Raw genomic sequence first — 21844 nt, forward strand, 5'->3', positions numbered from 1 at the left:
GAATCTGAGTGATGGATTTATGTTTTCTGTATCACTCTCCCTGCTTTCACAGTGTTTGAAAATTTTCATAATAAAATAAGATCTACCTAAAATTTGGCCACTTTCTCCCTTCCATGCCCTGCTATTATCCTGGCCCAAGCCGCCAGCCTCTCTCTCTCTTGTAATAGTCTCCTGACACATCTCCCTGCTTCTTCCCTTTCCTCCCTGTAGTCTCATCTCAGAACAGCCACCAGAGCGAGCCTTTAACACGTAAGTCAGGGACTTCCCTGGTGGTCCAGTGGCTAAAACTCCGTATTCCCAGTGCAGAGTGCTCGGGTTCCATCCCTGGTTAGCGACCTCAACCCCACATGCTACAACTGAGACCCAACATAGCCAAATAAATAAAATAGAATTTAAAACAAAAACATAACTCAAACCACAACATCCCTCTGCACAAAGCCCTCCAGCAGCATGCGTCCTTTGGAAGCGCCTCCTGCTCTGCACCGGCCGGCCACCGTGCTTTCCTGTGACTTCTGTGCCCTCGTGGCGTCATCCCCTCTCCCGGCTCACTGTGCATCCACCTTGCTGGCCTTCTTGTTCTTTGGACCTTTCAGCATGCTCTCACTTTAGGGCCTTTCCACTTCCCATTTCTGTTTTCTGGATGGCTCTCCCTAGATGTTCATCCACCTTCTTCTCTCACCTCTCAGATCTTCGCTCAAGGGCCAGTTTCTTGATGAGGCTGACCCAGGTCATCATATCTAAAGCCATGCTCTGTCCTCTAACCCTGGGCACAGCCCTTCCCATTTCCCGAGCTCATTTTCTCCCTAGTGCTCTCCTTCATTTGACACACTGCGTATTTCACCCATTTATCCTCTCATTGACTATTTTTCCCTTTAGGAATAAGAACAGAGATCTTTGTTTTGTTCCTGGCTTTAGCCTCAATGTTTTGAATGGTGCCTGGCACCTATGAGGTACTCAATATTTTAAAAATATTGTTGATTTTATCTCATTTATTTTTCATCATTAATGCAAGGTAATATGCATTCTCTAAGTCATTCAGTCATGTCCAACTCTTTTGTGACCCCATGAACTGTAGCCTGCCAGGCTCCTCTGTCCATGGGATTCTACAGGCAAGAATACTGGTGTGGTGTGTCATTTACTTCTTCAGGGGATCGTCTCAAACCAGGGATTGAACCTGGCTCTCATGCATTGCAGGAAGATTCTTTACTGTCTGAGTCACCAGGGTTTGGGACATTATCATGGGGTAAGAGAAGGGCTTTGATTCAGAATGGGTTGGTCTGAATTTCACATATGCCATTTCCTAGCTGGAAATGTGATCTTGGAAAAGGTATTCTCTCTGGACCTCAATTCGTTCATCTTTGAAGTGGAGAGAATGCTACTCTCTTCTCTCTATCAGGATCAATATATCACGTGTACAGATGATATATGAAAAATGTTTTTCCAGAGGTCTTTGTTCTCAAAGAGTGTACACTTGGGAAGGCAAAACATATAATCCAAAGTAAATATTATGTACGCAGGGGAGGTCTTACCACAGGAACCTTACCAGTCTTTCTTTTCCACTGCACAAAATATAGACATGGGGCTAGATGATCTCTAAGGGGCCTTTAGTTCTGAGATTTTGTGATTTTGTTGTGGGCTATTTAAGATTTTTTAGAAGTCACTAAGGGCCATGACTGGTATTAGATTCCAAGCCGCAGGGACCCAGGACAGCATTTAATATACCTCTGGGTCACTTGGGAAATATACACAAAAGACACATGTATTCTCCTTGAATATAAGATAAAGGAAGATGACAGGAAAACTACATTTTTATATAATTCTCAGCTTAAAAGCAGAAAGAACCAATGGAGAAAGAAAAGGAACAAAAACCAAGCGGCAAACTCTGGAAAGCTTACGCGCGATCAAGGCAGATGGACTCGGTTCACAATGGACTCTCAATCCTTGACTAAGCAGTCAGGCAAACACTTAACAGAAACTCGAAGCCGGTTGTCAGGTGAATGGCGGAGGAGGCTTTTTGCCTACCCAGTTGGGCTAAAAGCTTCTGGACAAGAGCTCAGGGCTTACAGACAAGAGAAACAGCAGTGGGGCTGTGTTGGGGAATAAAAGCAGAGGCATGGGGCAAACAGGTTTTCAACAAGACCCCCTGCTTGTTGAAAAGCCACTCTTAGCAAACCCTGCTTTTTACTCCCAGATCAGTGCAGCAGGAAGCTTCAGAAATGAGCTGGGCCAGCAAAGAAAACACTGAGTTCCAGGGCCCTTCATATGCTTCACCTGCCTGTTCCTTCCTTGCCATGGTGCTAGAACATGAGAATCACGCACTCCTTCCCCACTATAAAGGAGCACAAGCTTGAAGGGATATATCCTTGGGAGAGGTGGGACAGCAAAGCTGCTCAGGTCTGATGTCAGACAGGCTTTGTGTGTATCCTGGGGCGTATAACTTCACCTCTCGGGGACTCAGTTTGCTCATCTGTGCAGTGGAGATAATAATAGTAACCACCTTGTGGGATTGTCCTGAGGACTGAAGATAACACACTTCAAGTGTTTAATACCAGACTTGGAGCACTGTGATACATTCTGAGTCAGCATTAGATATAATTACCACTATTGCTTATTATGTTTATTTTGAAAATTGTATTGGTGTGGAAATACGAGGTAGCTCTGCCTGGCAACACCCCACTCCAGTACTCTTGCCTGGAAAATCCCATGGACAGAGGAGCCTGGTGGGCTGCGGTCCATGGGGTCGCTAAGAGTCAGACACGACTGAGCGACTTCACTTTCACTTTTCACTTTCATGCATTGAAGAAGGAAATGGCAACCCACTCCAGTGTTCTTGCCTGGAGAATCCTAGGGATGGGGGAGCCTAGTGGGCTGCTGTCCATGGGGTTGCACAGAGTCAGACATGACTGAAGCGACTCAGCAGCAGCAGCAGCTGCCTAGCAAGTGTAGAGAGTAATTTTTGGTCACCTTCCTCTGTGACTGTGGGAACCTTTGGATGTAGTCAGAAGATCACCCTAGGAAGAACCAGCTGGTGGCCTCTCTTTCCCACCCCCGTGTCTCCTGGAAGTGCAGCCAGCCTCCAGGGCATGGTTAAAACAGCATTTCCTCCAGAAACTCTCAGTCCAAGATAAGTTCCCCTACCTCCATTTCTTTCATAACCCTTACCACAATTGTAATTGGATATGATATATGTCATTATTTATGAATGTGTAAACAGTGTAATTTTTTAAGAAGTTAGAAACATGACTTTCCTCTAAATGTGTAGTGAGTCTGTGTCAACGATTTATCTAAGTCAGGAGACTAGAAGCAGGATGGGGCTGTTCACAGAGTGTGTGTCAGCCAGGTAAGGGCTGCTGAAGCTAGTTTGCTGCCTCCCAGGGAAAAGAGGTTAATGCCTGCCAGGCAGTAACACTGAGACCTGTGGGGTTATGTTTTAGACAAAAATCATTCGCCTCTCCAGTAGATCTAAGCCTACAAGTTACTATATAACCTCACAGGGTCTCGGCTTTATCAGTGCTAAATAGTAAACAAAATGAAAGTACGTGCTGCTGGAGAATGAGGTGACCCCTGGGGTGGTGGTAAAGCTTCCACATGGCTTTGAAAAGACATGCAGTCATCTTTATGCCTTATTTCCAATATTTGAGTTGTTTTTCTTTTTCTTTTTTGAAACTTCAACAGTCTTTTATTATCAAACTCAGGCAGCTTTAAACCCAGCTGCGTTAACCCTTTATACCCAGCTTACAGCAAAACTGTGTCATCTGGGGATGGAGGTGCACACCTAATAAAGGCTGTCTCTTAAAAAAAAGAGGATTAAAAAAATATATACATATCTGCGTATCTTTTTTAAAAAGCGAAATTCACCAGTGTCGCAGAAAAGAAAAATCCTAAAGGGATTTCAGTCCAACCCCCGCCCCTCTAAATGAAGAAACAGCATTGGCAGTCTCTGGTGGCTCAAAAACTCCCAGGAAGAAAGCATTCCTTTCCTCTCAATGCTTTCTGCTTCATGTTCAACCTCCATAGCTTACTCCTTAGAAACACCTGAAGAAATTACTGTATGCTGCTGCTGCTGCTGCTAAGTCGCTTCAGTCGTGTCCGACTCTGTGTGACCCCATAGACAGCAGCCCACCAGGCTCCCCCGTCCCTGGGATTCTCCAGGCAAGAACACTGGAGTGGGTTGCCATTTCCTTCTCCAATGCATGAAAGTGAAAAGTGTAAGTGAAGTCGCTCAGTCATGTCCGACTCTTAGCGACCCCATGGACTGCAGCCTACCAGGCTCCTTCATCCATGGGATTTTCCAGGCAAGAGTACTGGAGTGGGGTGCCATTGCCTTCTCCAGAATTACTGTATAAATAAGGCCAAATTTGCTTTTCCCAGCTTCTATTCACTGAAAGTTCACACCAAGGATGGTTCCTTAGCAATTTTCACCTCTACTACAGGCAGGAAATCAACCCCTAATTTCTGGGAACTGGCAAAACATCCTCAGCCTTCCTGAGGGCTCCATGAAAGACCACAGATCAGGCTGAAATGCTAGGGTAGGCAAAGGGGGCCTTCCCAAATAAACACAGTCAGCATCCCCAAATCTAAAGTCTAACCTAGCAGTAAAAACAGGCAGCAGCTGGCTGTAACAGAAGGGGCTTCTCTCCCTGCCTTAACCATGAAGGTGCCAACAAAGGGGAAGAGTCAGCACTCGACCTCAGGTCCCTTCCGGGAAGCCTGAGCCACAGCTGGTGTGGTCCAGTTATCTCCAGCTGAATAAAGCCGCCCCTCCCAGGCAGCCTGGCTCATGGCTGCTCCGCTTGAAACATGTTCCCTTGTGCAGGGTGCTTGAGAATCACGAGGGAGATTTTCTTCTTACTTTGACTTCATAAACGACCAATACTTCTATTTCACAGCTTCTAGAAAACTGCTCAATCCCCAGGGTCAATGTCACCCCCAGGATCCAGGTCACAAGGTCAGAGGTCCTTCCAGTTGATGGGCTCTTTGCCGGACTTCTGCAGCAGCTCGTTGGTTTTAGAGAAATGCCTGCATCCGAAGAAGCCCCTCCTCACGACAGCGGTGAGGGGCGTGTGGTCTGCAGCACGTGGTGCCGCTTCCTATCAACGGCACTGCCCTTCTTCTGAGCACAAGAGCCCCAGAGCAAGAAGACAAGGCCGTGGACGTTCTGATTGAGCCACGACACAGCCGCATCGGTGAACTGCTCCCAACCTCTCTCTTTACGAGAATCGGCCTGATGCGCCCGGACCGTGAGGACAGCGTTGAGCCGCAGAACACCTTGTCTGGCCCATCCGGATAAATCTCCACGACCAGGGTGAGCAAAGCCATCTGTGTCTGTAGACAGCTCTCTGTAAATGTTTTCCCAACTGGGCGGGGGCGGCACGGGTCTCTGAACACTGAAGCAGGGCCCATGAGCTTGATCGGGTCCGTGATACGGATCCTGTCCCAAGATGACGACCTTCACATCTCTTGCGTCACGCATCTGGCTCCATGTGAAGACTTGGGGAGGGGGAGGGTAAACCGGGTAATGTTTTCTTTCTTCTGCAACAAATCCCATAAGCTTTATGAAGTATGGCTTCCCGAACTCCCCGCTGAGGTGCTTCTTCCAACTCTCACCAAAACCCACCGGCACGTTACGCGCCCCGAGTCTGAGCAGCGCCGCCGCCTAGCTCCTCTGGATGCGGATCAACTGCTCCGGGCTCAGCGGCGACGAGGGCGGCGAGCCGGGCTCCTCCGGCCCGGCCCGGGGCTTCCTGGCGGGGCTGGCCTGTAGGTAGTCCCCGCAGAGGAGTCTCAGCAGCTGCCGCGGGCCTCTCCCGGGCACCCGCGGCTTCCGCGCCCAACCCAACGGCCCCGGGCAGAGGACCCCCATGCGTGGGGGTTTATAGCCCCGGGGACCCAGGGCTGATCCCGGTCAGGCACTAGCAGGCCGCGGCCCCCATTTTCGAGTTTGGTACCTGAGTTGTTTTCTTAACAAATGGCTATCTCCTCATTTTATTCTTTAAAGCAATATACTTATTACTCTTGATGGTAAAGCATTTCTCATTAAAACCAAGAACAAAAAGGTACATTTACATATCATTATTTAGGAATTCTGCCCAGTGCAATAAAATTAAAAGTAAATGCAGTTGACAGGAAGGCAAAGAGTCTACATATGGTACTAAATAAAAAATTAAGTAAAATTAAAAATATGCCATGTTATTGGTGAAAAGACGATATAGGGAAATAACACCTGTTTTATTACCATAGTTGATATTTGACATAATTTCAACTGAAAGAACAAGCAAGCAAAATAGACAAGAAGATTGACAAAGGGTAATAACAAGATAGCATTCTTGACAGATAATCTATTTGTAAACAAACCAAAGTATTATTGCCTTAAATATATAGAACTATCAATAGAAAGGGCTTCTCAGGTGGCGCTAGTGGTAAAGAATCTGCCTGCCAATGCAAGGAGACATAAGAGACGCAGGTTCGATCCCTGGGTCAGGAAGATCCCCTGGGGGAGGGCATGGCACCCCACTCCAGTATTCTTGCTTGGAGAATCCCATGGACAGAGGAGCCTGGTGGGCTGCAGTACACTAACAGTTGGACGTGACTGAAGCAACTCAGCACACACACCAGTGGAAAGATAGAGAAGGCTCCTGGAAGGACTCTGGTCCAGCAGCAGGCCCCACGGTGCGGGGACCCCGTGGCCCTGTGACCCCAGCCCTGCACGGTGCCTGGGGTCTGCACCGAGCCTCTGGATTTGGGGAGGGCCTGTGCTGTCCCTGTTGTAACATCTTGTTGGCTCTACCCTCTGGGGGTGCCTTGGCCTCCTGACTGGACCCAGTCCCCATGGTAGGGTTGGTCCCCTAAGCTCACGTCCAGTGTCCGAGATTTTATTCTGGATTTTTGTATTTAAATTCAAAAGATTGAGCTAGTATTTAATTTTTGTCATGGTGTCTTTAGGTTTTATGATCAAAACCACATTTACTTCATAAAAACAAAATGCTATTTTCTCTCTCTATATATTTTCCTTTTCTTAAGTATTTTTGGCTGCCCTGGGTCTTCACTGCTGGTATGGGCTTCCTCTCATTGCCACAAGCGGGCGCTGCTCTCGAGCTGACGTGCTCGAGCTTCTCGCTGAAGTGGCTTCTCTTGCGGCCCACGGGCTTAGCTGTCCCGTGGCATATGGGATCTTCTCCGACTAGGGATCGGACCCGGGAAGAGGAATGCGTCTCTGAGAAGGTGAGGTCTGAGCGGAGACCCGAGGGAGTGGCGGGGCGTGGGTGAGGACGTGCACGCAGGTCCGGAGCTGCGGGTGGCCCCCAGCCTTGCCAGGAACAGGAGCTGCTCAGTGGAGCTGAGGCCGACGCCTCAGGAGCTGGGGCGCCGGCCGAGAGCGCGGGTAGCGGAGCGGGGTGGCCAAGCCCTGGAGAGCCTTGCAGGCCACGGAGGGGTAGCCTGTACTTGAGTGACCCGGGAGCCACTGGGGGCCACAGGGATTTTGAGCAGGAAGGTGACTTGATATAACGTATTTTAAAAGAATCATTGCCATCCTGTCTATAATACTCTGGACATGGGTTCCAACACGGATGACCTTGATTTCATTATGGGTTGAAGAGATTAGTCACTAACATGTTATTACTGAGTATATTTAAGAATTCTATTCAGTGCCGCAATAGAACAGGAAGTGACGCCTTCTGGAGGCAGAAACAACCCGGTGGAGACTTAGAAAGCTATTGGCCCGTGTCTCCTTGATCGACCCAGGTCTTAGTTCCCGCATGCAGGTGTGTGAGCAATGTCAGTTTCCTCCCACAAGTATATGCCTACGTGAGCTCTCTTCTGCGGGCAGTTCCGCTTAGATCTGGGTGTCATGTAACTTAGGGGGCTTGGCTACATCCCAGCAGTGACTTTCTAAGTGTGGTCCCCAGACTACATCAGCATGACCTGAGGAGCTGTCAGAAATGCAGGATCTCACTACCCATCTCAGACCTGCAGAATCAGGAACCCCGGGGGAGGGCTCCATAAATCTGTACATTAGCAGGCACTCTGGGTAATTCCAACCCTGCTGATATTGGAGAATAACTCCATCATGGTGTCATGTCCTGGGGAGTTGGTGGGGGGCAGCTGGTCTGCACTGCCCTCAGTCCACAAGGGGGCAGCTGAGGCCTCCAGTGCCCCTTTGTTGGTCTACACAGGTCCAGCAGGGTCCTCATTCCACACTGCAAGCTCTTTCCAGCCAATCTCTGTCTCTCTCTCTCAGCTGAGTTCTGTGCGGTCCTTAGATGCACTCTGTCCACGATGATTCTGTTTTATCAGGTTATGGCAGATTTTGTGGTGGCATTATCTAAACTTGAGCTACCTTGTGGCTGGCCTCTCTCAGCCTCACAAAATTATCCTGTCACGTCTTTGCTACTTTGCTACTTTGCTAGGCTTGGGGAACTCGTCCACATGTGTCCATTTCTCTTATGGGTCTTGACTTCACTGTCTCCGTTCAAGAATGGGAGGCCAAGTCCATTGTGCTCTGATTGCCCCAAACTTAACTGCAGATTTTGTTCTTACTTTGGACTCCTCAGTGGGACAAGTGCAGGATTTCTCAGGACCCATCAGAGTCCGAATGCATTTCACGTCATGTCTTCACTCAGCAATTAAGGGAATGTGTTTTAGGCTCAGGCAAGAAAGCCTGCCCAGTTTTAGATACACCTCACTTACAGCACCAGCCGTCCATCATCAGGGTAAAGACACCTCGAGGGAAGCTTGCAAATAGTATCTTCACTCCCTTTGCTGACAAAGCAACCACGTTGCTTTTAATAATTAATGGAAAAATAGAACTCTGACTATGATGAATCTTCTTTTAAGAACTTTACCTGTTTATGTGCCAGATGCCTCTCTAATGCTTCTCCAATGCCCCGAATCTGGGACGCCTGGACTCTGTCCTCGATTGTGGTGACTCAGGTTGCCCACCGCATTGGTGTCCTTGACCACTGCCAAGCCTTTCATAGGCCAGTGAGCCGTGATGCTGTGGTTTCGGTGGTGACTGCATCATTCCCATAGTACGGCTGCTTTTTTGGTCCTAATTATGTTGCCACAACTAAAGTTATCATTATCTGACATCAGAGATGTTACAAATACGAGGGCGAATGAATACTGAAACCTAGTATTTGGTTTTGACCTAATCTGGATGATCCAGACTAGCTTTAGGGGGAATTTTAAAATTACTTATGGATTGAAACCAGAAATTAAAACTTTCTTTAAATAAAAATTTTGTCTACTTCTGAGACTATGTCCTTAGCTGCCCCAGGGATGCTTGGGTTCAAGTTGAGAATAAACTTTCTTTGAATGTCTGGGGTCATTGTTGTTCAGTTGCTCAGCTGTGTCTAACTCTTTGCGACCCCATGGGCTGTAGCCCGCCAGGCTCCCCTGTCCTTCACTGTCTCCCAGAGCTTGCTCAGACTCGTGTCCACAGAGTCAGTGGCCAGTGGACTTACACTGCTGTGCCGCAGACACCAGGCTTGGGATCATGCTGGGATCATGGTGCTGCTTGCCCCTGCCTCCCGCCCTAGTTCCCTTGTCCATGTGAGATGTATTTGTGCGTGCTTTCAGGGAGAGAGTGTGGTCTTATTTCTGGAGAGAAAAAAGCCGGCACTTGGATGTGAAATGAAGGAATTCCTGGGAAAGATGAGGCTGATTGCAATGGAAACGTTTTAGTGACAAACTCGTTGTCACCTCCTTATAAACATGTGACTCGTGATCTCCATTTGGAGGAAAAATGTCGTGCCAGCACAGTTTTAGTCTTGCTTGTAACCCACAGTGATTTGGAGTGCTCAGAGTCTAGTCTTGCCTGCTTTTGACAGACATTCAGAGTAAAGCATCTTCCTAGCTCTGAATCTCCCAAGGCGGCAGGCAGAAGAAGCCTAGCGCCAACCACAGGACTTCAGGACAGTCCAGACCTCCCTCCTGACTGTCCATCATGCTCCTTTCATTCCCTGGGTACTTTCTGCAGGGGACCACCATAGCTTTTGCTAACACTGATTGGAGTAAGAAATGGTTTTCTGAGAAGTAGGAGGGGGATCAACTCCTTGCAAAGTGTTTTTTCAAAGTTCTGTTCTTCTCTAGTCTCTGAATTGCCAGAGAAGCCTTTCAAGCTGTCTGCTGGCCGTGATTTTTGGCCACGTTGTTACTCAAGCCAAGCTGATTAAGACTAATTTTGATCAAAATACATTCGTGCCTGGGCAGACAACCAGTGTGCAGAGTCCCAGCCAGAGACAATTAAATCAAGACTCATGGAGACGCTTAATAACTACTGTGGCACTCAGCGCGTCCTGATGAGCCACCGGCAACACCATGTTCCTGGTGTGCAAGGCGATCCTAGGATTTATTTGCTGTCTTTCTTCTCACTTTAGACTTGCTCTATGGTTCTAGCACATGATTCCCTCTGCTGATGGTTTTCTCCGGAGCTAGTCAGATAATTGTTGAAAAAGAAAACGTGGAAAGACAGATGGTAGACTTTGTTTTACTGGCTCGTCTGCTTTTGCAGGGGATGATTATATATTCAAAGTAAGTGGCACCAGAAGTCGCATCTAACTGAGGCTCATCTCACGTGTTTCCTTGGAGAACCTAAAATACGGCTTCAGGGACAGCTAAACCTCAGCAAGTGCAGGGAGCCGGCCCCTAGGACATGGTCACGATGTGGCCTGGGGCTGAAGCCAAGGTCTGAGGGGTCACTGGCTTTGACCTCTGGTCTCTGTGCTGCCTCACTTTCAGATGAGAGTGTAGTTTTGGCTTGAACTCCTCAAGTGATGGAATCTTCTCTACTTCCACTTTAGACAGTTCAACTGTGACATCATCCTGTCTTCTTCTGGGCTTATACGAACTTCTGAATGATTTCCATCCATTCATTCTAGCTGCGCTCTTCGGCAGCAACACGGAACCAGCTGGTTTTCTGTTTCACCGAGGATGTCTCGGATATGAGTCTCAGGCCTTCTGCAGGGTAAATGTTTCTGCTTCCTTGGGTCATTCCCCATTTGAAATGGATTGGTTCCTGGTTCACGAGCCCTCCAAATCAGAGGAACTCAAAAGAGATGGAAATCATTTGGCGCAAATTTTCTTAATCTCCTTATGTAGCGCAACAAATAGAATATTCAATTCCAGACTCATAAAAATGAGAGAGGTGTGTGAACCTGGTTTTAAAGGAGAGAGCCGGGGCAGTGGGCTCAGCGGACTCCTCTCAGGCTTCCCGTTCCCATCCCAGGAGGCTCCCCGCAGGCCAGGCCCGTCTCTCTGAAGACCGCTGCCTCCTGTTGAGGAGTTGCCGCTCCCATTCATCCCTCCAGCTTGGCTTATGAATGCACGGGTTTCTAGATCAGAGGTTTCCAGAACTTGGATGGAGATTTAGGGACTCCTTAGAGACAGATTTGCTTTGGGGATTTAGGGTGGCTGAATGGACAGACCTATTTAACCAGAGCCTTGTCTCTCATTTCTCTCTTTCTCTTTTTTTTTTTTTTTGAGTTTCACATCAGATGTTGTTCATTGGAAAATAGTCTTGGCAGCTGGAAGGTGATTTAACACCAAGGACTTGACCCCTTTCTCTCTTTTCTTTCCCTAGTCATCTCTAGACTATCTCTGCTTTCACTTCTGGGTTCTGAAGCTCTAAGCTGTGTGCCTCACCAAGATTCATCATTTGATGCCCATCATCACATGGGAAATACCATAACAGGTGTGACTCAGGGAAGAGATAATTAAAACCTGGCCGTTTTGGGATGGGGGGAGGGGTCCCTCAGATGTAGGGCTTGAGATTAGCATCCTCTTTGTTTCATGATGGTTAAAATCATCAGTCTGCCATGACCTTTCTCCTGCTTTCTCGCTTTGTCTCTCTTCATCCCTTCCACGTAGACACTCAGTCTAATGTTCTTGATGTAAGTAAATATGGCGTTCTCTTGCATGTGTTTGTAGTTCATATCCGTGCTCTGGTGCTGTCTCATTTCGTGCGTGTCTCTGTATGCAGGTTTGGCTCAGTGTTTCTGATGCTTCGGTGACTTCTTTGGTAGGAAGCCCTCCACGCAGTATTCTTCTCGTCTTCCCTAGCCTGAACTGCAGAGTCTGGGATGGTCAGATGACCATACCTCTAGATCCATGTGAGAGTTTAGGGTGTGTTCCCAGGGATGGAATTATGTGTAGAGTCATTGGCTATAGGAAGAATGGAATGGACCAATTGACACTCTCAGCGGGAGATGAAGCCCTCATCTTTTAATATTCTTACTAACACTTGGTATTTCTATTTACCTAATTAGCGGGTGTAAAGTGGTGTTGATTTTCCTATTTCTGATTGCTAGTGAGTTGGGGGATCTCTATGTACTTGTTAACCATTTAGGCTTCTCTTTCTATAAATGTTCTATTTCTCTATTGTATTTCATGTTTCTTTTCTTTTCTTTTTTCTTATTGATTTGGAAAACCCACATGTTTATCCTTGATACTAATCCCATGACATTTCAGACATTGCCAATATTGTAAAAATGTTCTCTCTAATGTTATCTGGGTTTGCTAGCTACTATTCGGTTGAAGGCTTCTGTTGTCTTCCTTTAATTGCAGGTGAGAGTGAAAGTTGGATAGAAGAGGCTCTTATTGCTTTCCTGTGGAAAATTCCACAAGGGCCTTCATTTTAGTAACTTATCCTCATGTCTATGTGCAGTTTTAACTGAATGTATTTTCCAGATGTCAGGTAGAGGCCTGTCTTCAGAGCTAGGTGAAACTGCATTGAAAATTCTTCTTTCAAGTGTTTGAAACCAGCTAAAGGAGCTCCCATGAATTCTGGGATAATGTTTTATCATGAAGCCCTTTGCCCTGGGCTTCTGTTCTTCCATATCAAGATGGTAACTGAAGACCCTTTCTATTTGTTTCTGTAAGGCATTCACTTGTGCCACGCATCTGCTGATTTTATCTAATTATTTGCCACATGATCATCTGAAGTTCTATCTGAAGTCCAGGGAGTTGTCATATGATGACATCGTGAAACTGAAGTGTTTCTCTGTGTCCTCTCTGTAGCCTCTCTGCTTCCACTGCTGAAAATTCTCCTCTCATTTTGCATAGCACTTTGGCTCTCTCCAAATTTAACAACTCACTCAGACCCCCAAATGCTTAGCAAAACAAAATGTCCTTTTGTTAGATTGACACCTCTAGAAGTCAGCTTAGTTATAAATAGGTCCCGCCAAGACAAACAGACTCAAGGAATTAGATCTGATACAGAGAGTACCTGAAGAACTATGGACAGAGGTTTGTGACATTGTACAGGAGGCAGTGATCAAGACCGTCCCCAAGAAAAAGAAATGCAAAAAGGCAAAATAGTTGTCTGAGGAGGCCTTACAAATAGCTGAGAAAAGATAAGAAGTGAAAGGCAAAGGAGAAAAGAAAAGATATATCCATCTGAATACAGAGTTCCAAAGAATAGCTAGGAGAGAGAAAAAAGCCTTCTTCAGTGGTGAATGCAAAGAAATTGAGGAAAACAATAGAATGGGAAAGACTAAAGATCTCTTCAAGAAAATTAGAGATACCAAGGGAACATTTCATGCAAAGATGGGCTCGACAAAGGACAGAAATGGTATGGACCTAACAGAAGCAGAAGATATGGCAAGAAGAGGTGGCAAGAATACACAGACGAACTGTACAAAAAAGTTTTTCATTACCCAGATTATCATGATGGTGTGGTCACTCAGCTAGAGCCAGACATCCTGGAATGTGAAGTCAAGTGGCCTTAGGAAGCATCACTACAAACAAAGCGAGTGGAGGTGACGGAATTCCAGCTGAGCTAGTTCAAGTCCTAAAAGATGGTGCTGTTAAAGTGCTGCACTCAACATGCCACCAAAGTTGGAAAACTCAGCAGTGGCCACAGGACTGGAAAAGATCAGTTTTCATTCCAATCCCAAAGAAAGGCAATGCCAAAGAATGCTCAAACTACCACACAACTGCACTCATCTCTCATGCTAGTAAAGTAATGCTCAAAATTCTCCAAGCCAGGCTTCAGCAATATGTGAACTGTGAACTTCCAGATGTTCGGATTTGGAAAAGGCAGAAGAACTACGGATCAAATTGCCAACATCTATTGGATCACAGAAAAAGAAAGAGAGGTCTAGAAAAACATCTGCTTCATTGATTAAATAAAGCCTTTGACTTTGTGGATCACAACAAACTGTGGAAAATTCTGAAAGAGATGGGAATACCAGACCACCTTACCTGCTTCCTGTGAAACCTGTATGCAGATCAAGAAGCAACAGTTAGAACTGGACATGAAACAACGGACTGTTTCCAAATTGGGAAACGAGTACATCAAGGCTGTATACTGTCACCCTGCTTATTGAACTTATATGCAGGGTACATCATGAGAAATGCCGGGCTGGATGGAAGCACAAGCTGGAATCAGTATTGCAGGGAGAAATACAATAAGCTCAGATATGCAGATGACACCACCCTTATGGCAGAAAACGAAGAGGAACTGAAGACCCTCTTGATGAAGGTGAAAGAGGAGAGTGAAAAAGCTGACTTAAAACTCAATATTAAAAAAACTAAGATCATGGCATCCGGTCCCATCACTTCATGGCAAATAGATGGCGAAACAATAGAAACAGTGACAGACTTTACTTTTTGGGGCTCCAAAATCACTGCAGATGGTGACTGCAGCCATGAAATTAAAAGATGCTTGCACCTTGGAAGAAAAGCTATGACCAACCTAGATAGCATATTAAAAAGCAGAGACATTATTTTGCCAACAAAGGTCCGCTAGTCAAAGCTATGGTGTTTCCAGTAGTCATGTATGGATGTGAGTTGGACCATAAAGAAAGCTGAGCACCAAAGAACTGATGCTTTTGGACTGTGGTGTTGGAGAAGACTGTTGAGAGTCCTTGGATTGCAAGGAGATCAAACCAGTCAATCCTGAAGGAAATCTGTCCCAAATACTCATTGGAAGGACTGATGTTGAAGCTGAAACTCCAATACTTTAGCCACCTGTGCGAAGAACTGATTCATTTGAAAAGACCCTGATGCTGGGAAAGATTGAAGGCAGGAGGAGAAGGGGATGACAGAGGATGAGATGGTTCGATGGCATCACCAGCTCAATCGACATGAGTTTGAGCACGCTCTGGGAATTGGTGAAGGACAGGGAAGCTGGAGGTACTGCATTCCATGGGCTCACAAAGAGTTGGACACAGCTGAGTAACTGAAGTGAACTGAAAAGAAATTACTCTTCAGTGTTGGAACACCAATGATGATTTTGCAGTAGACACAACCTAATGAGACGGTGGCCGGTCTTCAGAGGGCACATGTGTTTTTGGGTTAGAGCAGAGGAGCCTCTTGGGAAGGGGAATGGAAAACATTTCCACAGCAGAGTTTCCTTTGCTTTTTTGTCATTAGCTAAATCCATGATGGTCTTATCAGGGCAAGTAGTAAGAATGACATGGATCTTGGGGCCCTATGTGCTCTGACACTTGTCACCTGCAGGATGCTGGATGAGTTGGTTAGTCACACTGAGCCTCCATTTCCCTGTTGTCAGATAAGGGTGTGAACACCTACCTTTTGGGTTTATTTGGAGGATTAACAGTAATTTAGAGGGTCTGGTACGATTCTTGCTTTTGATTAGGTTTCTTCCTTACCTGGTGGGCTGTTGCTGTATACTCCATGCAGCAGTGGAAGACTCTGGAAGGCAGCACCAATACCCAGACTACCCTCTGGGATTACTGCTGGGCTTCTGGAGTGGAGAGTAAATGACGAGTGCTATTTCTGTCAGTGCTGGAGAAAATGAAGATGAATTTCCTGAAATGTGCAATTGGATTCTCATTAGCAGCTCATGTATGAATGAATGATCCTTGGTTTGGGGTTCTTTGTCTTTTGAAATAATTCATTGTTACAAAGACTTTACTTGGCTTTGACTTTGCATAATGGAAAGAAATCCTAAAAGCTCTCTTAAAGGCTAAAGATGCCCCTACAGAAAATTCTAAAATCCTTAAAATCCAAATAAACGTTCACATCTACAACAAAAAGACTAAAGCATCTTTCTAGGGTTCATAGTAAAATTGAGGGGTGTTTTAAATGTCTATATATCTGTTGGGATTTAAGGGCATAAGAATTTTCAAATTTGCTAACTTGAAGATGCTCTATTCTGTATTCATCTCCCTCTCTTGTTGCAATTAGTACAAAAAAAAGTCAAAGATGATTATCCTAAAAAAGAAGAGTGTTATTTGCAAATCATCTGACTCCACTTTTCATATGTATTGATTCTAAAAATGTTTGCACCAAAGTGAAGTTTTGTACAGAAAAAAATACCAAATTTCTATTGACTTCTACAAAATTTTTAGCCAGATATTTATATGGAAAAAAATTTGGCCTTGAAATGAGTCACTGTAAGAAAAGCTAGTATTGTATAATTAAGTCAATAGTCTGCTTAGTTTTTTTCAGCTATGCTAGGGAAATGTAGATAAGTCGACAATTTGCATGACAAGTTTATATGAAATTAAGAACCCTTACAACTAGTCAAGGCTATGGTTTTTTCCTGTGGTCATGTATGGATGTGAGAGTTGGACTGTGAAGAAGGCTGAGCGCCGAAGAACTGATGCGTTTGAACTGTGGTATTGGAGAAGACTCTTGAGGGTCCCTTGGACTGCAAGGAGATCCAACCAGTCCATTCTGAAGGAGATCAACCCTGGGATTTCTTTGGAAGGAATGATGCTAAAGGTGAAACTCCAGTACTTTGTCCACCTCATGCGAAGAGTTGACTCATTGGAAAAGACTCTGATGTTGGGAGAGATTGTGGGCAGGAGGAGAAGGGGACGACCGAGGATGAGATGGCTGGATGGCATCACGGACTCGATGGACGTGAGTCTGAGTGAACTCTGGGAGATGGTGATGGACAGGGAGGCCTGGCGTGCTGTGATTCATGGGGTCACAAAGAGTCAGACACGACTGAGCGACTGAACTGAACTGAACTGAACTGAACTGAACACATCCAAAGGGCTTCTCAGGTGGCGCAGTGGTAAAGAATCTGCTTGCCAGTGCAGAAGACACGGGTTTGGTCTCTGTGTTGGGAAGATCCCCTGGAGAAGGAAATGGCAACCCCCCCCCCCCAAGTATTCTTGCCTGGGAAATCCCAAGGACAGAGGAGTCTGGTGAGCTACAGTCCATGGGGTCCCAAAAGAGTTGGACACAACTTAGTGACTATACAACAGCACATTCAAATTCACGGTACAGCGAAACACAGGTTGGTTTGTTTGTGGAACTTTGTGATTCTCTTTGGAACTTGGAAAGACAATCAGTGGAACTTGTTGGCTGGAGGATCCCCTGTATCAGATCATTGCAGACCCCTGAAGGCCTGTTTACATGCCCAGGGCCCAGGGCCATTTGTTTCACCTCACTTGCCACCTGGTCTGTCTCCCAGACTAGATGGACTGTGGCCAGCTGTGGGAGTGGAGAGAACTTTCTCCACTTAGGTTGCTTTTGCTCCTGGAGCATGAGGCACCACTGGAGCTGCTCCGTGGCCAGGCATGTCCAGCCTAGCAGAGGGGAGTTCAGTCCTTTGAACAGAGAGTGGGAGATGACAGCAGGCAGGTAATTGATTCCCTCAGTCCCATGTCAGCCATCCAGGGCTGCAGTGGTCTGTCTGGCCCCTTAGAAGATGGTCTTGCATGATTGCATAGTTGGTTGTACTCAGGGTGGCCAGCTCTTGTGTTTACTCTCTTTCCTTCCTTGTCTAATTTCCCCTCCATTACTGTCTTTGGAGCTATTATCTCTAATAAAACTGTAACAAATAAACTCTGCTTTCTGGGGAACCAAGGCTAAGACAACTTTCTTCTCATTTTGAGACAGCATTCAGGCAATACCATTTTACCAATAGAGACTTCATTTCTGACTTCACTTTATACTATGTAAATAGATTCTGTCTTTCAGGAGTATAACGTGAAACACATATCACTCACAGATCCTTAGATATCTGGAAAACTCTCCATTTCAGTAGTTCTACTGAGTTTTGCTTCAGTTTGAACAACGTGCAGTGTGTCAGAATTTGTGTACATGAACTTAATGACAATTCTACTTATTTACAGAGCTACCATGCCTGAGTACCTAAATAGAAAACCAGGGTGAACTGTCATCTCAGGAAGGGAAAGCAAACCAGCTTTGGCCTTTGGCTTCTCTTCATTCTAGATTATTATCAAGAGAACTGTGCAGGTTTGTGCCATGACGGCAGCTCCATTACTCAGGTCAAGCTGTTAGCTACTACATCAGTTTTGCATCAGCTTTGCCTGTGCAATGGGCTTAAAAATAGTACCTAGCTGGAATATATGTGTAAACAACTCTCCAAAAGAGAATGAATAAAGTAATTTCTTGGGGGGAGGAAATATGTTCATTAGGGTAGAGTTGAGAAGGTATGTAATGTAGAAAAGAGACAGATATAAAATTTATACAGTCCTTTGAACAGAGAGTGGGGAGACTCTCAAAATGGTACTCTGAACTGATCTAATCTGGGGAAATGATAAATGCTTGCCCCATCTTGGCCTCTTTCATGAGCTAGGTAGGATATAATCAAACACTTTCATTGGAGTGTTTATCTGGCTCATGTCCTGGCTGAATGGTGTTGAGCTTCCTCTCTGTTCAGGAGACTTGCTGCTGTACCAAAAATGGATGTGCTTTCAGACTTAATGATTGGTGTGGACATTTCTTTCTTTTTTTTCTACTTGTTAACTGTTCCTCCCATTTCTTATAGCAGCAAGACAGACTTTTCTTTGGGGAACCATTCCTGACTCAACTCTCTGTCTAGTTTAGATGGGGCTGGTTGTCCTTCTTTTCCTCCATCCAGTTCCAGGATTTCAGAGGACTCAGCTAATTAGCATATCTGTGCTCCTCAGCCACATGACTGGCTCAGGAATGGGCACGTGACTCCATTTGGACCAATGAGGAGTAGGTTCAGGATTTTTACTGGAACTGTTGGGGAAAAGAAACTCTCTTCCCACTGATTTGGAGCTAGAAGGCTCATCCTGGAGCTACTGGTGGCCATCATAGGACAAAAGACTATGTGAGCATGAAGTCCATGTGAAGGGAATTTGTATGGACAGAAATCTGCCCAGAGAGATGAAAAGAGGCACATCCTGAGGTACTGACTACCCAGATTCAGCCACACCTGAAGCCATGGCACTCTTGGATTTTTCAGATATTATGGACAATAAATTCCCATTAGGCTTTTTTTTTTTTTTTTGTCACCCATCACAGCATGAGTCCTAACATGTGAGCTATATATTGATAGCTGGTATCAGTATAATTTCATTAGTATTAATAAGTTCTTGGACATTTTGAGATAAAAAGATGAATGCAGTCTTTTAGCTGCAAAAACTTCCCTCTTCCCTCCTCACCACACCTCTGTGGCCCCTTCCAAAGCGAGTATCTCCCATTCCTTCATGCCCTCCTCTCAAGAAAACTTGCTTATTCTAGTAGATGTTTATGAAACAAATGTCGTTACTTCTCTGTTTTCCTTCTTTTGGAAGCAGCAAGATGAGACAAGCAGGTAACCCTATGCCTATATAGAAGATAATAATATTTAAAGAAAGAGGCAGAAAAGTATATCTGTTATAAGCTTTTCTTTTTTGTTTCTTTTTTAGAATTGTAGCTTATCAGTTTATCTATGCCTGCTATAGTCATAATTACAATTTAATATCTGCATACAAAAGCTATGTAAAAATCAATTTTTCCCAAATATACAAATTTTCTTTTTGGATAGTTTAAAACATTTTGATCACAGATTTCAATAGAATTTTAGGCTGAAAAAAATATTACCAATTTAGCAATATCAGTTAACACCATTTGCAAAACACAAATCTTCTGATGACTGTAAATCTTTCCCTGTTCTATTGTCTTTTTCTGATTCTCAGGGCATGAAAACATCATGGGGGAATAAAGGTGTTTTCTCCAAAGAAAGCCTTCATAACTAATTTGGCTCTATAATCAAATGAAAGATGTCAATTAGGAAGAACCAAAAAAGGGGAGTGGCATAATGTCAGCTCGTTCATGCCCTGCTAGCGTCTGTGTCAGCAAGTTGCCTGTCACCTAAGGGTCTTCCTCTGTCGTATGTTGTGCTCCCGAACGTCCTATCTGCATCCTGAGGAGGACAGATTTATATCTGATTGTCTTGTGCATAAGGTGGGTCAGCTTTAACTGTGCAACAGAAAGCCACAAACAGCATTTTACCTGCACGATATTGCTCCTGAAGGCGGCGTTAATGAATGTAGAAACACTAGAAATGCACACATTTTGCATTTGCAAACATTTGTACAGCACAGTAAAAATTCTGTGATAAGGCCAAACCTTTTTTCCCCTAGTCTGTTTTTGTGTCTCTGTGTGAGTGTTTTCAAAGTTCTTTTTTTTTTTTTTTTTTTAAGATTAAAGTTAAGCGTTTCAATTGTAAAAAATACACACCGGGCAAATCCTTACCTGGATAATAAATATCTACATCACAGTACAATAAAATTTCTCCTCTATAAAATTTAAATATGGATTATAACCTATTGCTATCAAAAGAAACACTATGCTAATATTTCCTTATTATTAAAATAACAGGAAAAATGACAAGCTTATTTTGGAACCTGACGCGGTAACCATCGGAAAGGGCAAAGAGATTCAAACGTCTGTTAAGCACTCTCCTTCTGAAGAGGAATGGTGGCCTGGTGGTGATTCAACTCAGTTTGTGAAAAAGGTTTAGCCTTACAAATGCTGGCTACGTTTCAAAAACCATAAGACCAGTTTCATATTTTATGACTCATGCAGCCGAAGGTCAACATGACACGAATGGGTTAGAGTTCCATAGAATAAAAATGTATCACGGACAGTGACATGCTTCGAGGGCGTCTGCAGTTCATGGAGGCTGTGTCCGCTGGGGCCGGGCGCGGAGGCGCGGGGCGGGCCGCGCCGGCCATGCTGTGGGCGGAAGAGGCGGCTCTCGGGCTGAGGCAGCAACACGGCGCGGGTATCCTTGAGGACCGAGGCTCACGGGACGAGGAAAGCTCGGAGGCGGCACGTGGTGTTTTGAGCAGAATCATAAAGAAGAAAAGAACTTTACTTTTTTCACTATTTCTACCAACACGGCACATCTAATTGAAGAGTGAAGTACACTTGAGGGCTACACACACACGCACGCACACGCGCACACACACACACACTGGACACCACTCACCCCCCCCCCCCCAAATTTAAGTGATTTATAAATAGAGATCCCAGTTGTGGGCTGTGTTCTCCTCTTCTGGGACGTCTCCCCACTGAGCAAGGTTTCAGTCAGTCCACATTTGATTTGAAAGTCTGGACGACGTAAGAAAAAATGTTAAAAAGAAAAAAAAAAAAATCCAGAGCAAGTCCCTCCTAATCGAGTTTTAGAGGATGGAGTCTTGAGATGCAGTAAGTACCGCAGTCAGTTACAGAAGGAGAGTCACCTTGACCATCGGGGTTGTGAGTCTTTCAGTCTTGACAGCCTTTCCTTCAACCGGAAGTCCTCGAAGCTTGGTCTACTCGGCAGGAAGTAGTCAGCCTTCGACAAGATTTTGAGATCAGCAGTTTGCCTGCTTAAGGCTACCATGTAAGAGGCCAAGGATCAAACACACATTTAGTCGGGGCTGGCTGGGTTGCTGTAGACCTGCTGAACCATTTGGCCAGTGGCCAATCATGTTAATCCCTAAGGCATTCCGATGCGGCTTTAGATCAGGCTCTGCACTTGGACTGAATCTGGGGCTGTCTGATGCCCTGGGGAATCTCAACACGTTGAGGAGACTTTCCTGGGGAGCCTACTGCCTGAGGAGTTTGCGCGCTTCCAGAACCTGCCTGCTTGCCTTCCCTTCCAAAGGAAAACCTGCCC

At 45.4% G+C, this 21844-nt stretch overlaps 1 pseudogene; it reads right to left on the minus strand.

Annotated features, from left to right (window-relative positions):
* Window positions 1-4949: 4949 nt before the first annotated feature.
* On the minus strand, window positions 4950-5863 carry LOC138079351 (uracil-DNA glycosylase pseudogene; annotated as a pseudogene).
* Window positions 5864-21844: the final 15981 nt, after the last annotated feature.

Source organism: Capricornis sumatraensis, chromosome 4 (genome assembly GCF_032405125.1).
Source record: "Capricornis sumatraensis isolate serow.1 chromosome 4, serow.2, whole genome shotgun sequence".
In the NCBI taxonomy this organism is placed as follows: Eukaryota; Metazoa; Chordata; class Mammalia; order Artiodactyla; family Bovidae; genus Capricornis; species Capricornis sumatraensis.